This window comes from Ambystoma mexicanum, chromosome 4q (assembly GCF_040938575.1).
Source record: "Ambystoma mexicanum isolate Mex_15411 chromosome 4q, UKY_AmexF1_1, whole genome shotgun sequence".
Classification (NCBI taxonomy): Eukaryota; Metazoa; Chordata; class Amphibia; order Caudata; family Ambystomatidae; genus Ambystoma; species Ambystoma mexicanum.
The window spans coordinates 435231727-435245349 of record NC_090928.1 but is presented as its reverse complement, the minus strand read 5'-3'; positions in this window follow the sequence as shown (position 1 = coordinate 435245349).

The following is a 13623-nucleotide window of genomic DNA, read 5'->3' as shown; positions in this document are numbered from 1 at the left end:
TGCCCTTTTTATTTCATATACAAATTGGTGTGGCAATTCTTCTGGGTAATTATCGTCTGAGGGTACCATCTACTCCTGGGCAGTGAATTTGTTAGTTATCTATTTACTTAGCAATACAATAATACGCAGTTCCTGCATGTGCGAGAGAACAGGAAAAAGAGCATTCACGTGTTTACATGTGTACGTGTGCAAGACAATGTCCTTTAGTTCAGTTATTACTGCAGTGGGGGTAGGGGTCAATGGGCAGGGGGTTTGGGGCTCAACAGGCGGAAGTATCTTTACTCTTTGAGCGTGTGATCATGGGGTGGGCAGTATGGGGATCACCCCTTTCTTCTTCAGTTATTGTCTCTGGGGAATCTGGGGAGTGACAGGGTATGGGAACACTTAGGCCGTTAGCTGTGGTAGAACTCTCTTCCTCCGTTGGTGATGTTGTTGTTGTTCTCCCAATGGACCTGTCGGTGGCGCTGGGGCGGGTCTGGAATTTGTAGATCTTTACATGGTGTAGATGGTTCCAAGCACGCTTGTCCTGTAGTGTTACTGCTCTCGTTGATACCTCCTCTACCAGATGGGGACCAGTGAATCGTGGATTATTCCACTTCCTGTTGAAATTGCGAAGTAGTACGTGGTCACCTTTAGCAATTTTACACAGTCTTTCCTTTTCCAATTCTTTATCTGCGTCTTCTTGTTGATTGCTGTTAGACCCGCCCCGTGTGCGCTCGAGCTGTTGAGACACAAACACTACACTAGTAATCAAAGAAGACACATATTGGTACGTTTCATCACCAAGAACACTCGCTGTACTCTCATGGTCGGTAAATGCTCTTGATGTTGGCGTTAGGGGAAGGCGCATTTGACGTCCGGTAACCACCTCGTGAGGGGTGAGGTGGTGGTCGGACCCTGGTCTATTCCTTAGCTCAAATAGGGCTAATGGAAGGCAATATAACCAACTCTTCTTTGTTGTTTGCTGTATCTTTGCAATTGCCTCCTTTAATAGGCCATTCAGGCGTTCACATACACCGTTGGCCTGTGGGTGGTATGCACATGCAAATTTATGCTTGATATTCAGCAAGGATGTGATGTGCTGGAACATTTCGTTTGCGAAATGTGGGCCATTGTCTGACCTTAACACCTCGCACACTCCCCACCTGGGGAAGACCTCCCTCACTAGGAATTTAGCTGCTCTAAATGCATCTGGGTGTGAACAGGGCCCTGCTTCAATCCACCTCGAGAATGGGCATACTACTACAATCATATACCTATTTCCTTGACATATGTTGATCATATCAACATAGTCAATATGGAGATGCCGGAAAGGTCCCTCTGGCCGGGGTATAGTACCTCTTATCACCTTTATTGTATGGCCGGCCGTAAACTGTTGACATGTGAGACAATTGCTGATAAAATTTGACACATGAGAATTTAACTCGGGGCAAAACCAGTCTTCCCTAATTCGTGCTGCAATTACTTCCTTGCCTGTGTGGGCTGGATAATGTAGTTGGCTCAGGGCGGTGTTCAAAAGTGCCAATGGTATTACAACCTTTCCAGTGTCACCCTGGCGCCATAGTGCGTCGGTTGGTGACATTGTGCATCCTCTTTTTAGCCATATTTCTTTTTCGGCCATTGGTGCAGCCGCTTGTAGCTCCATAATCTGTGTGGCTGGGAGATGGGTGTACCCTTCTCTTATCAACATCTCCTTAGCCATTCCCCTCCCTCTCCCTCTCTGTGACTCTGGGGGGTTCCATATCTCACCAAAGTATGCAGCATACTCCGCATGTGCGTCTGCTGCTGCATTCCCTTTCGAGATGTGGTCTTCACCATTGGTGTGTGCGGTGCATTTTACTAAAGCAAATTCTTGGGGGTCATTTATTACTTCAATTAGTTCAGCCAATAAGAGGGCATGTTGCACTGGAGTGCCATCAGCTCTCATAAACCCTCTTCTTCTCCATTTCAACAGCCCTGAGTGGACAGTGGATGTAACATATGCGCTGTCGGAGTATATGGTCACTCGTTTGTCAAAGCTTTCCTTCAACGCCAAGATCAGTGCGACTAATTCCGCTGCTTGAGCGGAGTAATGCTGTGGTAATTGTACACATTTCATTGCCACACACACCGGTACCTCCATCATTTTTACTACTGCTGCCCCAGTCCTCCTTATACCATCCCTTTGATCGATAGTTGATGACCCATCAATAAACAGGAGCTCACCTCCCTCTAGTGCGTTTTCTTCAACCTTTCTAGTACATGAGTTCATTTCAGTTATTTGCGTACAGTCATGGGCATAATCTCCCTCCTCAATTACTTCTGCTAGGAACCTTGCAGGGTTGACCGTGCTACATCTAACAATTGATAGTTCAGCTTTGGATAAAATGATCTCATAACCTGATGCTCTTTGCGTGGTTAGGGTGGACTTAGGTTTATTCAATATCGCAAATAGTGCATGTTCCACAAACAATGTAGTTGGGCACCCCATGGTGATTGCTGATGCTTTCTCTACCGCAAAAGCAGCTGCGGCGAGACCTTGTTCGCAAGGGAAGTGACCTAACATCACAGGATCTAAGTGGCCGCTGTAAAATGCTACTGGTTTGTAGCCCATGCTTGTTTTTTGAGCCAACACTGCTTTCATTACTGCTGAGTCGCAATGCGAAAATATAAAAAATTGTCGCTCATAGTCTGGGGATGCCAGTACCGGAGCAGTTGATATCGCATCTTTTAATTCATCAAACCCCTCTTTCATTTCCATCGTCCACCCCAGTTTTTTCTCCCCTTTATTAGCTTCTTTTAATGCCTCAAGCAGGGGTCCAATGTATGAACTGTAATCAAATACCCATGCTCTACAGTAGTTGCACAGCCCCAGGAACTGCTGCAGTTCCCTCACTGTTTGTGGCATTGGGGTGTTTGAAATGGCCTGTGCTCTTTGTGGTGCAATCTTTCTTCCATGTTGGGATATAAGCTGTCCAATGTAAAGTACCTGTTCTTGACAGTACTGTATCTTTTCCATGTCTACCTTGTAACCTTTTTCAGCCAATATTGTCAACATCTTTAAGGAATCCTCTCTGCATGTTCTTTCGTTCGTAGTGCAAATTATTATGTCATCCACATACTGCAACACTGTGCTTTCCACTTCAATGTTACCCAAATCCATCTTTATTACTCTATTGAAAATTGAGGGTGATTCGCAATACCCTTGTGGCAATCTGGTGTGCTTCCACTTTGTGTTTCTGTAAGTGAAGCTCGTCAGATCTTGTGAGTCTGGGTGCAATTGTATTGAGAAAAAAGCATTTTAAGGTCGATCACTGTAAATCGTGATGCTTCTGCTGGAATGCCACACAATATTGTGGCCGGGTTTGCTGCTACGGGATATTCTGCTTCTACTATGTTTTCAAGGGCCTGAGATCCTGTATGAAGCGCCAAGACCCCCCTTTAGCCTTGCGCACTGGGTATACAGCCGTGTTACATGGTGATTCTGAGGGGACCAATATGCCATTATTTATAAGGGCCGTTATGGTTTCATATATGCCCTCATCTGCTTCTTTTGATAGTGGGTACTGTTTCACTCTGGGGAGTATTGCACCTTTTTTCAATTTTATACTTACTCCCCCTATACTTTTTATGCACCCCACGTCATAGGGGCTAGTAGTCCACAATGATTTGGGTACCTTTGACATATCCTCCTTAAAGAAGGGGACTGGGGTGCATGCAGGTGCCTCAAGTGCCATTGCAATTTCCTGTGCTACTTGTTTGTAAGCCATATTTCCACACTCATCATAAACACCATTTCACCTTCCTCCTTTTCTTCTGAGAACAGCTCCTCATCTGACACCTGGGTGAGCCTACATCCTTCTGCTAATGCTATCAATGCCCTCCATGCTCTTCCTTCTCTGTCTTGGGCATGTACAGCAATGTAATCAGCTGTTGCAATAATGCTCTCAATCTCCATTAAAACCACCTTTCCTTCTGGTTCATTAACAGGTGTTTCTGGTCTGAACAGATAGGCTGCTGGCCTCCTCCATATGTTCCCTTCTATCCCTGGCATCCATGCAAATGCCATATCTGTTCCATACTGGAATAGTTCGCCATCTACTGGCTCCACCCTAATCGCTGTCTGTCCGCAGTATGCTTGCATAATCTGTCGTGCTGTGAGCATGTTAATCCCTGGAGTAGAACAAATTATGCCGTCCTCAGTAAAGGAGATTGTCATATTCAACCTGTTCATTATGTCTCTCCCCAGTATATTTACTGGTGAGGCACTATAATATAGAAGTGGAACTGACAGATCATAATCTCCAATAGATAAGGGAATGTTATCAGTAAAGGGAACCAACCCTCTAGCCCCAGAGAATCCTTGGGTGTTCATGGCTTCGCCTGACATCTTAAATTTACCTTCCCTTATGCAAGACCGGGTCGCCCCGGTGTCAACAAGGAATGATAATTTTTTGTCACCTATCGTTACCTCTATGCGTGGTTCCTCCACACTATTAGGTGTTACTGACAGGATGGGACACACCAAGGCCGTCTGTGGGCTGTCCTATTGAGGGTACAACGATTGGCCATTTCCTGTGTAAGGGTTGTGTCCCAAGACCGTCACCCTACCCAGTTGGGTTGTTTGTGCTTGGGGTTGTTGTGCTGTCACTACCTGTTGTTGTGGCAGTGAATATGTCTGTGGCTGTTGTTGTGTTATTAGTTGTTGCTGTTCATGTCCCTGTTGCAACGTCTGCTGCTGCTGTATGCCCTGCTGTTCCTGTGAGGGCCTTGGTTGTCCCTGTTCACTCCATGATGGTGTTCCTGGTCTAACTCTACACGTGCGTGACATGTGCCCTAATAGTCCACAACTCCAACACACCGGTGGTTCTCTACTCTGCCATGGAAAGCTCCCTATGTTGTCCTGGTATACTGGTTGTCCTGTGGGGTAGGAATTTCTAAGTCCTCCCACCTGCTGTTGGGTGTTATATCCGTATCCTCTCCCTCTCATAATTCCTCCTCTCCCCCTGTTATAATTATAATACCCAGCTCCTTGCATTGGGTGTCCTCCTCCCATGTTGGTCGTGTATGGTTGGAGTTGGGTCACCTGTTGTGTTATAGTCTGTGAAGGTGGTATTTGGGAGGAATCTTGTGCAGCCACTACTTGTGTGGGGCTTTGGGTCATTGTTGTAGGCGTAGTTATTAGTGCCCCTTCCATTGTGTATCTAGTAAGCTTTTTCTGTACTTGTTTAGCCTCTTCCGTTTTCCTGTCCTCTTCCTTTTGTTTCATTTTTCCTTGCCATGTCCTGCAATGATGCACTATAGTCAGTTGTATTTCTGGCCATGGTTTTGCTTCCATTCCTACTACTTTCTTTAGTTGTTTCTGAACTCCTTCTGGGAGCCCTTGTACTAGTATATGATAAAATATTGCTGGTGTTTTATCCCATTGTTCTCTAGTTTCCATGCGCCACTTCTCTTGGATTTCCTGGATATAATCAACAGGATCTTCGTTCTCACGCATCTTGCGGGAGGTAATTGCTCCTATGTCTGACGTGTCTGGGTACTGTACCCTCAGTGCCTGCCATAGTGCATGTCGGCAGTTTGCGAATGGTGCCCCATCATGCCATGTGTTTGTTATTGTTACACCATGGAATCCCGCTCTTTTCCAAATGTCATCCGCTCTATCCCCTAATATTGATATTAAAAGGCCCTTTACATCTCCTACTGCCAGTTTCTGTCCTGCGGTGTGTTTTTCCATTTCATATATCCACTTACCCGCACCTCCACTTAATGATGGGAGCCTGCATTTTATGTTTTCCCTATCTGTATGCTTCCAAGGGACATACTGTGGTCTAACCCCTCCTCTCTCCAGAAGTGGCATTAAGTTATGTCTCGCATTACCCTTTGTGTTCCATAATATCGAGTCCACACACCCTTCCTCCTCTTCCCTTTCTTCTACATTGTCAATTTCGTCTGTATTTCCCCTGCTCGTAACTCTTTCTTCTCCATTTTTTCCCCTTCTTCCATCATTTCCTGTATTTAATGTGGGCATGTGTATTCGTCCTTCCTGCCTGCGACTAGGGAGGTCTCTAAGCCGACATGCATAGGGTGTCAGTTCGTCTGTGAAGGGCGCGAGTTTTATTTTGCGTAACAAGCGTGAGGTGGTTGAGCATGTAGGGTGCGATGGGTGAGGGCGTGATGGGGATGGAGATGGTGCGGCCTCATGTGTCTGACTTTCCGCTATTCCTTGCTCTCCCTCCTCACTTCTCTCCAGCTCATCCTTTCTCCTACTGATCCATGGTGAGTCTGTGTTGGTCCGGGTGAGGTATAGTTTATCTAAACTTTCCCTTTCACTGTTTCTTCCTTCCTTCTCCACTCCTTCTTCTTCCTCACTACAAAAGTCAGGCATAAACGGCACCCCCCACTCGGTCTTTTTCCCCTTGATTGTTACTGTTTGTAAGTCTATTAGGTCCAGTTCTCCTGTTTCTCCTTTATCAACCGCTCCCCTTTGTGTTGATGTTGTTGCTACTTCTATGTTTCTATATACATACCCCATGCTTCACTCTCCCTTCTCCTATCTTCTCTTTCTCCTTCATTTCTCTCCTCCATCTCCCTACTATTTTCCTCCCTTTTCCTTTTTAATTCCTCCATCACTTCACTACTCATCTCTTCCAATATTCTTTCATCCTCTTTCTTCCTTTCCCATTTCACCCTTTCTTTTTCTACAATACTCTGTATCACCCTCCCTTCTTCATATTTCCTATTCGTTTCTGATAGTAATCTCCTCTTCCACATTGCCATTTCTTTTTCCTTTTCTTCTTCTTCCCTTTTCTTTTCTCGCAGCACTACTCTTGATACCCTTTCTGCTGCTGCTTTTACCCTTTCAGCTTCTCTCCTTTGCTCCTCATTTCGTTCCCTTATTTTTTCAATTCTTTCTTACCTTCTTTCCTTTTCCTCGCTCTCTCTCTCTCCTCCCTCTCGAGCTGCTTGATCAATTCATTCTGCTCATCCCTTAATTTTGCTAGTCGTTCCTCCAAAATCTCTTCCTTTTGTCGTAACAGCTCTTCCCCCCTCATTTCACTCTCCCTGGTATTATCCTCGTCTGTTTTCTTTACTACCTCCTTCTCTTCTCCTGTTAATGAACCTCGTAATTTGAATAATATCTGTGCAGCTACCCACTCATCATTTCCTATTTCCACAGTTTGTTCTTCTCCAGTTCTCCCCTCCCCTGCTTGCATCTTCCTATGAGCCACATATGGTGGAGGGCTGTATGCCGGGTTCGAGTATCCCTCAGCCGCCCTTAGCTGTCCTCTTTCTATTTCTCCTAATTCTCTTAAAGGGTACAACCCCCCTCCCTCTGCTTTCACTCCCTTCGCTAGGGGTATATCGTTGCTCGGTTCCTTTTTTATTTCATCTGATGTATTATTCTTTTCTCCTCCCTCTTGTCCGTTCCCCGTGTTCTTTGGGTCTTCACTCCCCTTTTTCCCATCCTCTCCTTCCTCCTTAATCTCTTTTTCTTCTGGTATTTCCCCCACAGTGAACATTCCATTTGGTCCTGGTCGGGACCCTTGGAACATCCTCCATAAGTTAAACACCTCCACGTGGTTTGCCAACTTCTTCCCTTTGTATGTATTGTGCAGATGGTTTAATAGTGAATGTTGGGCATATGGATCGAAGCTACCATTAGGCGGCCATGGTGTTATCATTTTGTTATCCGTCCCCTGGGTCCATTCTATGCTGTACTTAATCAGTTTCTCCCTATGGGGTGGCAGTGTGATACATATGTGTTGTAGTGGGGTAGTGAGGGTGTTCCCCCATCCTCCCGATCCTGTCCCGTATGACATAATAGCGCTCCACTTGTTACCCTTCCCCTATCTGGTAGTGGTTATCTCACTAGCAGTGTACAATATACAACCTTATATCGTTACCTGGCCCCGTAAGTTTCCGCTAAGGAAAATTACAAAAATATAGTATTTTACATTTGTATATTTTCTTCTGTCTTTCCTTCTTTATACGACACCCTTACGGCCCCCTGCGGCCGAGGCGCACGTAGCCCTCTGCGGCTGTGTACCCCTTATGATGTTCTTATACCGTCGTCCTATTTTCACGTGCTCCTCCTCCTTCTTCTACACTTGCCGTGGCCGGCGTTCTCCGTGCGCAGCCACGTCCCCCGTTTCGCCTTTCCTCGATCAACTCATTTACCGTTTATCTCCGCTTCCACTCCCTTACCACAGTTCTCTTCCCCACCACTCTCAAAAACGAAGATGCCTTGTGCTTGCGATATCCTATGAAAGCCCTATTGGTGACGTCACCGATCTCTTCGAGCTACTGGTAAATTCTTCATATATTCTTTAAGTTCAAAATACACTTGCAATCTACCCCCGTTAACCTTACAGCTGTCTTCCTGTCACTCCTGGAACAAGGTAATCAAATCAATGATATAATCGTACTGCGCACGCTGCGTCGCCTCACGTGTGATACGCCCCTCGACAGGAGGGCTTAACCAGCCAATTATCTTCCGTATTGGGCAACTAACTAGCTACCGCCTACAGGGAAACGTCATCTACCTATCGAGTGTCTTGCTCGAACAATAGGGATCCTCATCTACTCATTGATCAATAAATGCCAAATGGTAGGAAACCACACCCACCCACCCTTGCACGTAGTCGCGACCTAGGCCAATCAGTTTGTACGAGCGGCCGCACGTGATGTTTTCGTGCTCCGCCCCCCCCTTCGCGTAACGTAGCCGACTGCTCTCGCACTTGTTCGGCTACCATTCATTCCATTGCCAACACTAAATTGTCAAACCTTCGCCGCGCACCTGTGCAACACCTCCCGCCTCCCCTATTTAATTCCTCCCCCCTCCTTCACAATCTCACATTGCTTGTTGTGCGTGGCATGCTCACCAAGTTCTCTTTATGCGGGGCCGCTCGACTGCGTGCACCCCTCCAAGCGGCTCGCCACCTCCCCTCGTCTGGACCACGTCTGGACACTCGCCAACCGCGGGCGGGATACTTCTCAACCGGCTCCCGAGGGCCAATATCCGGATTGCGCTGTCCGGTCTTCTCGCAGCTCCGCGATGGTCCTGTAGTCCTCAGAAGGGGGCAACGGCAGAGGGTGCCGCGCCGCCGGGCCTCCTCGCAACGGGAGCACCTGGAAAAAGTAAAAATAAAAAGCAGATCTTAAACAGATCTCAGCAGTGCCTCCAACTTGTCGGGGGGAAATTCTGCCGGGGTCGGCCGGGCCGTCCGCAGACCTCCGGGCAGGGAGGCCCCAACTCCTCCCGTGTATCCCAAAAGAGATAGAGTATGAGACACACGCAAGAAGCAAGGTGACTCTGCTGTTTATTAGACAAAAACGGCAGGGATGGGTCAAGGATCGTACGCGTCCGTCCTGACACACACACAATCGTGGGGCTCGCAGGCCCTTTTTACCTTAGTATGACGCGCTACTTGCGTCACATTGGAAAGTTAGCACAAAACCTATCGCCACTCTTAATTGGTTGCTCGAGTGGTAGGGTTAGTATAGCATACGTATAGAGAGCAATATTAGTGGACAAGGGTTAGTCAGGTGATATATCTGGGTTGTCCCTACAATTAGATACATGAGAATTGTTACATGAAGACCCCTGATGATTGGTTAATGTTAATGGCGTCAGTGATAAGAGCCCCATGTTCTGATTGGTGCGCTCACGAGCCTCCCAGTCTGGGACCATCGCTGTTCCCAGCTCTCGGTGCACCTATCATTTGCAACATTGTTTCACTATGAGTATGTGCAGACAATGTGAGGACTTATTCATAAGCTGGAAGGCCGACTACTCCCACTGTCGCAGATGTCCATTGAGCCTTTTTAATTGTATCTGCCTGTGTCTTGTAACGAGGGATCCAGACGCCTTCTTCCTCCTGGGTTTGGCATCCTGTCAGGTTCGGCTTGGTCACGTGAAGTGAGACCGTGTTTGAGGCAGAATTCTGCACAATTAATATTGTTTTTCCACTGTGTGCCTGGGTTAATTTGCAGGTGTGACTTTAACGTTGGTGCGCGGCGTGCGAGGTTGCAACATTGTGCCCTTGATGGTCTGCTTTCGGAATGTGGGTTTGCAACATTGCGACCTTGGCTGTCTGCTTTCGCCGGGCTCATTCTGCAGGATCAGCAACCTGACTCTCGTTCTTTTAATGTACATGGAAGCTCTTGCTTGCGGCCTACTTAGGCCTGGTGTATAGGTGGAACCGTTTGATGCACAGGCGTTTTAGGTTATAGTATCATATTGTCTTATCCCCAGTATCGTGTCTTCATTATATTTCTCATTATGGCACCTGGTTTTAGGAGAAGCGTAAGCAAGCTCTTTAGATGGGTTCATGATGCGTCTTGCGTTTCTGCATTTTGGGAGCCTATGTGGAAAATAATAAAGATGCACGTCTGTGAGTATGTCTGTCGCCTACGTCATAGCACTGAGTATATTCTTCGTGTAGATTGGTGCAGGAGTGTCCAATGTGTATATTTGCACAGGTGTGCTGACCGTTGGCTAGGTCGTTATGGCATCTCTAACGACGAGTAGGTTTTAGTCTAGTTGATCCGCGCCGCAGGTGTCGGCATGGGCAGGGCGGGCTGCTGGGCAGGCAGATGGACATATCCGTATGTTCCTGTACCAGGGTATTTGGTCGTCTGGTAGATGGGCAAACTCTTCTCGTGGCGGGTGCCTGGGCTGTGATCCTTTAGGCCAGGCGCGAGAGGGGAAGGACGGGAGCCTGTTTTTCCATTCTCCCACTTCAGTATCATATGAAGAAATCCTAAACAGCTTAATGGTGTTTACCCTATGTTTCAGGTGATGATCAGGAGTATTTCAAATGTAGAAATGTGTTGCTCATTACATAAAATCCTAAGATTGTAAATGTTTTCTTCAATTTATTTAATTAAAAAAATATTTCTACAGGTAAAACAGTTGGACAAGGGGGCACCCAGATTTCAACTAGGGACCACTTGATCTGCAGTCAAATGCTCTACCACTGAGCTATACCCCCAGTTCTGAAAAGTTCACCTTTATTATTTCAGTAATATGTACAAAGTGCAAGCAACATGCAATCACCATCAAGGCAAAGCATTTTCAGCCACCAAACCCTCCTTATAAGTATATGGGGTGCGAAGGATGTCCTTTATCTGCCTTGGTAAAATACAGTGAGGTTTCCATTGCAAAAATTCATACATTTCGTATCACATGTAGATCTTGGAACATGGAAAAAAAATCTTTTGTCAAATGCAAAAATTCTGCAAAATGTAACTGCTTCTCTACTGCAGTTTGTTGATTGTATGCTAAGAGCATAGTTAAACCCAATTGTTCATTGTTTTGTATAAGAAATTATGATATATCCTATTGTTTCTTACAGTGCATTGGGTTGAAAAACATTTTAACAGGATCTATTGAAGAGGGTATATTGTTATGAAACAGGGACTTCTTGAACTACACTCCGACACTCTACCACTGACATAAACCCTTCAATGTTGAAAACTGCCCTTTTTTAAAAAGGTGATAGAGTGGGTGACAGCATGGAACTTATAGAACTAATGACATCAGTGCAATTCTGGTCATCTGTACAAATTAATACATTTCATTAAGGGCATATTATTGGTTTCCACCACAGTTGTATAACATTCATGTGATCTTCCAATGGACTATTTCAAACTGATCATATCACCAGTAGAACTTGGGTGAATGTAAAACACAGATTGTATCATATGAAGAAATGCTAAACAGCTTAATGGTGTTTACCCTATGTTTCAGGTGATGATCAGGAGTATTTCAAATGTAGAAATGTGTTGCTCATTACATAAAATGCTAAGATTGTAAATATTTACTTCAATTTATTTAATTAAAAAAAAAATTCTACAGGTAAAACAGTTGGACAAGGGGGCACCCAGATTTGAACTAGGGACCTTTTGATCTGCAGTGAAATGCTCTACCCCTGAGTTTTACCCCCATTTCTGAAATGTTCACCTTTATTTATTCAGTAATATGTACAAAGTGGAAGCAACATGCAATCACCATCAAAGCAATGCATTTTCAGCCACCAAACCCTCCTTATAAGTATAAGGGGTACAAAAGATGTCCTTTATCTGCCTTGGTAAAATACAGTGAGGTTTCCATTGCAAGAAATCATACATTTCGTATCACATGTAGATCTTCGAACATGGAAAAAAAATCTTTTTTCAAATGCACAAATTCTGCAAAATGTAACTGCTTCTCTACTGCAGTTAGTTGATTTTGTGCTAAGAGCATAGTTAAACTCAATTGTTCATTGTTTTGTATATGAAATGATGATATATCCTATTGTTTCTTACAGTGCATTGGGTTGAAAACATTTTAACAGGATCTATTGAAGAGGGTATATGGTTATGAAACAGGGACTTCTTGAAAAGCACTCCTACGCTCTACCACTGACATAAACCCTTCAATGTTGAAAACTGCCCTTTTTTAAAAAGGTGATAGAGTGGGTGACTGCATGGAACTTGTAGAACTAATGACATCAGTGCACTTCTGGTCATCTGTACAAATTAATACATTTCATTAAGGGCATATTATTGGTTTCCACCACAGTTGTATAACATTCATGTGATCTTCCAATGGACTATTTCAAACTGATCATATCACCAGTAGAACTTGGGTGAATGTAAAACACAGATTGTATCATATGAAGAAATGCTAAACAGCTTAATGGTGTTTACCCTATGTTTCAGGTGATGATCAGGAGTATTTCAAATGTAGAAATGTGTTGCTCATTACATAAAATGCTAAGATTGTAAATGTTTTCTTCAATTTATTTAATTAAAAAAATATTTCTACAGGTAAAACAGATGAACAAAGGGGCACCCAGATTTGAACTAGCGACTTCTTGATCTGCAGTCAAATGCTCTACCACTGAGCTATATCCCCAGTTCTGCAAAGTTCACCTTTATTAATTCTGTAATATGTACAAAGTGCAAGCAACATGCAATCACCATCAAAGCAATGCATTTTCAGCCACCAAACCCTCCTTATAAGTATATGGGGTGCGAAGGATGCCCTTTATCTGCCTTGGTAAAATACAGTGAGGTTTCCATTGCAAGAATTCATACATTTCGTATCACATGTAGATCTTGAAAAATGGAAAAAAAACTTTTGTCAAATGCACAAATTCTGCAACATGTAACTGCTTCTCTACTGCAGTTTGTTGATGTTGTGCTAAGAGCATAGTTAAACCCAATTGTTCATTGTTTTGTATATGAAATGATGATATATCCTATTGTTTCTTACAGAGCATTGGGTTGAAAAACATTTTAACAGGATCTATTGAACAGGGTGTATGGTTATGAAACAGGGACTTCTTGAACTACACTCCTACGCTCTACCACTGACATAAACCCTTCAATGTTGAAAACTGCCCTTTTTTAAAAAGGCGATAGAGTGGGTGACTCTATGGAACTTGTAGAACTAATGATATCAGTGCACTTATGGTCAGCTGTACAAATTAATAAATTTCATTAAGGGCATATTATTGGTTCCCACCACAGTTTTATAACATTCATGTGATCTTCCAATGGACTATTTCAAACTGATCATATCACCAGTAGAACTTGGGTGAATGTAAAACACAGCTTGTATCATATGAAGAAATCCTAAACAGCTTAATGGTG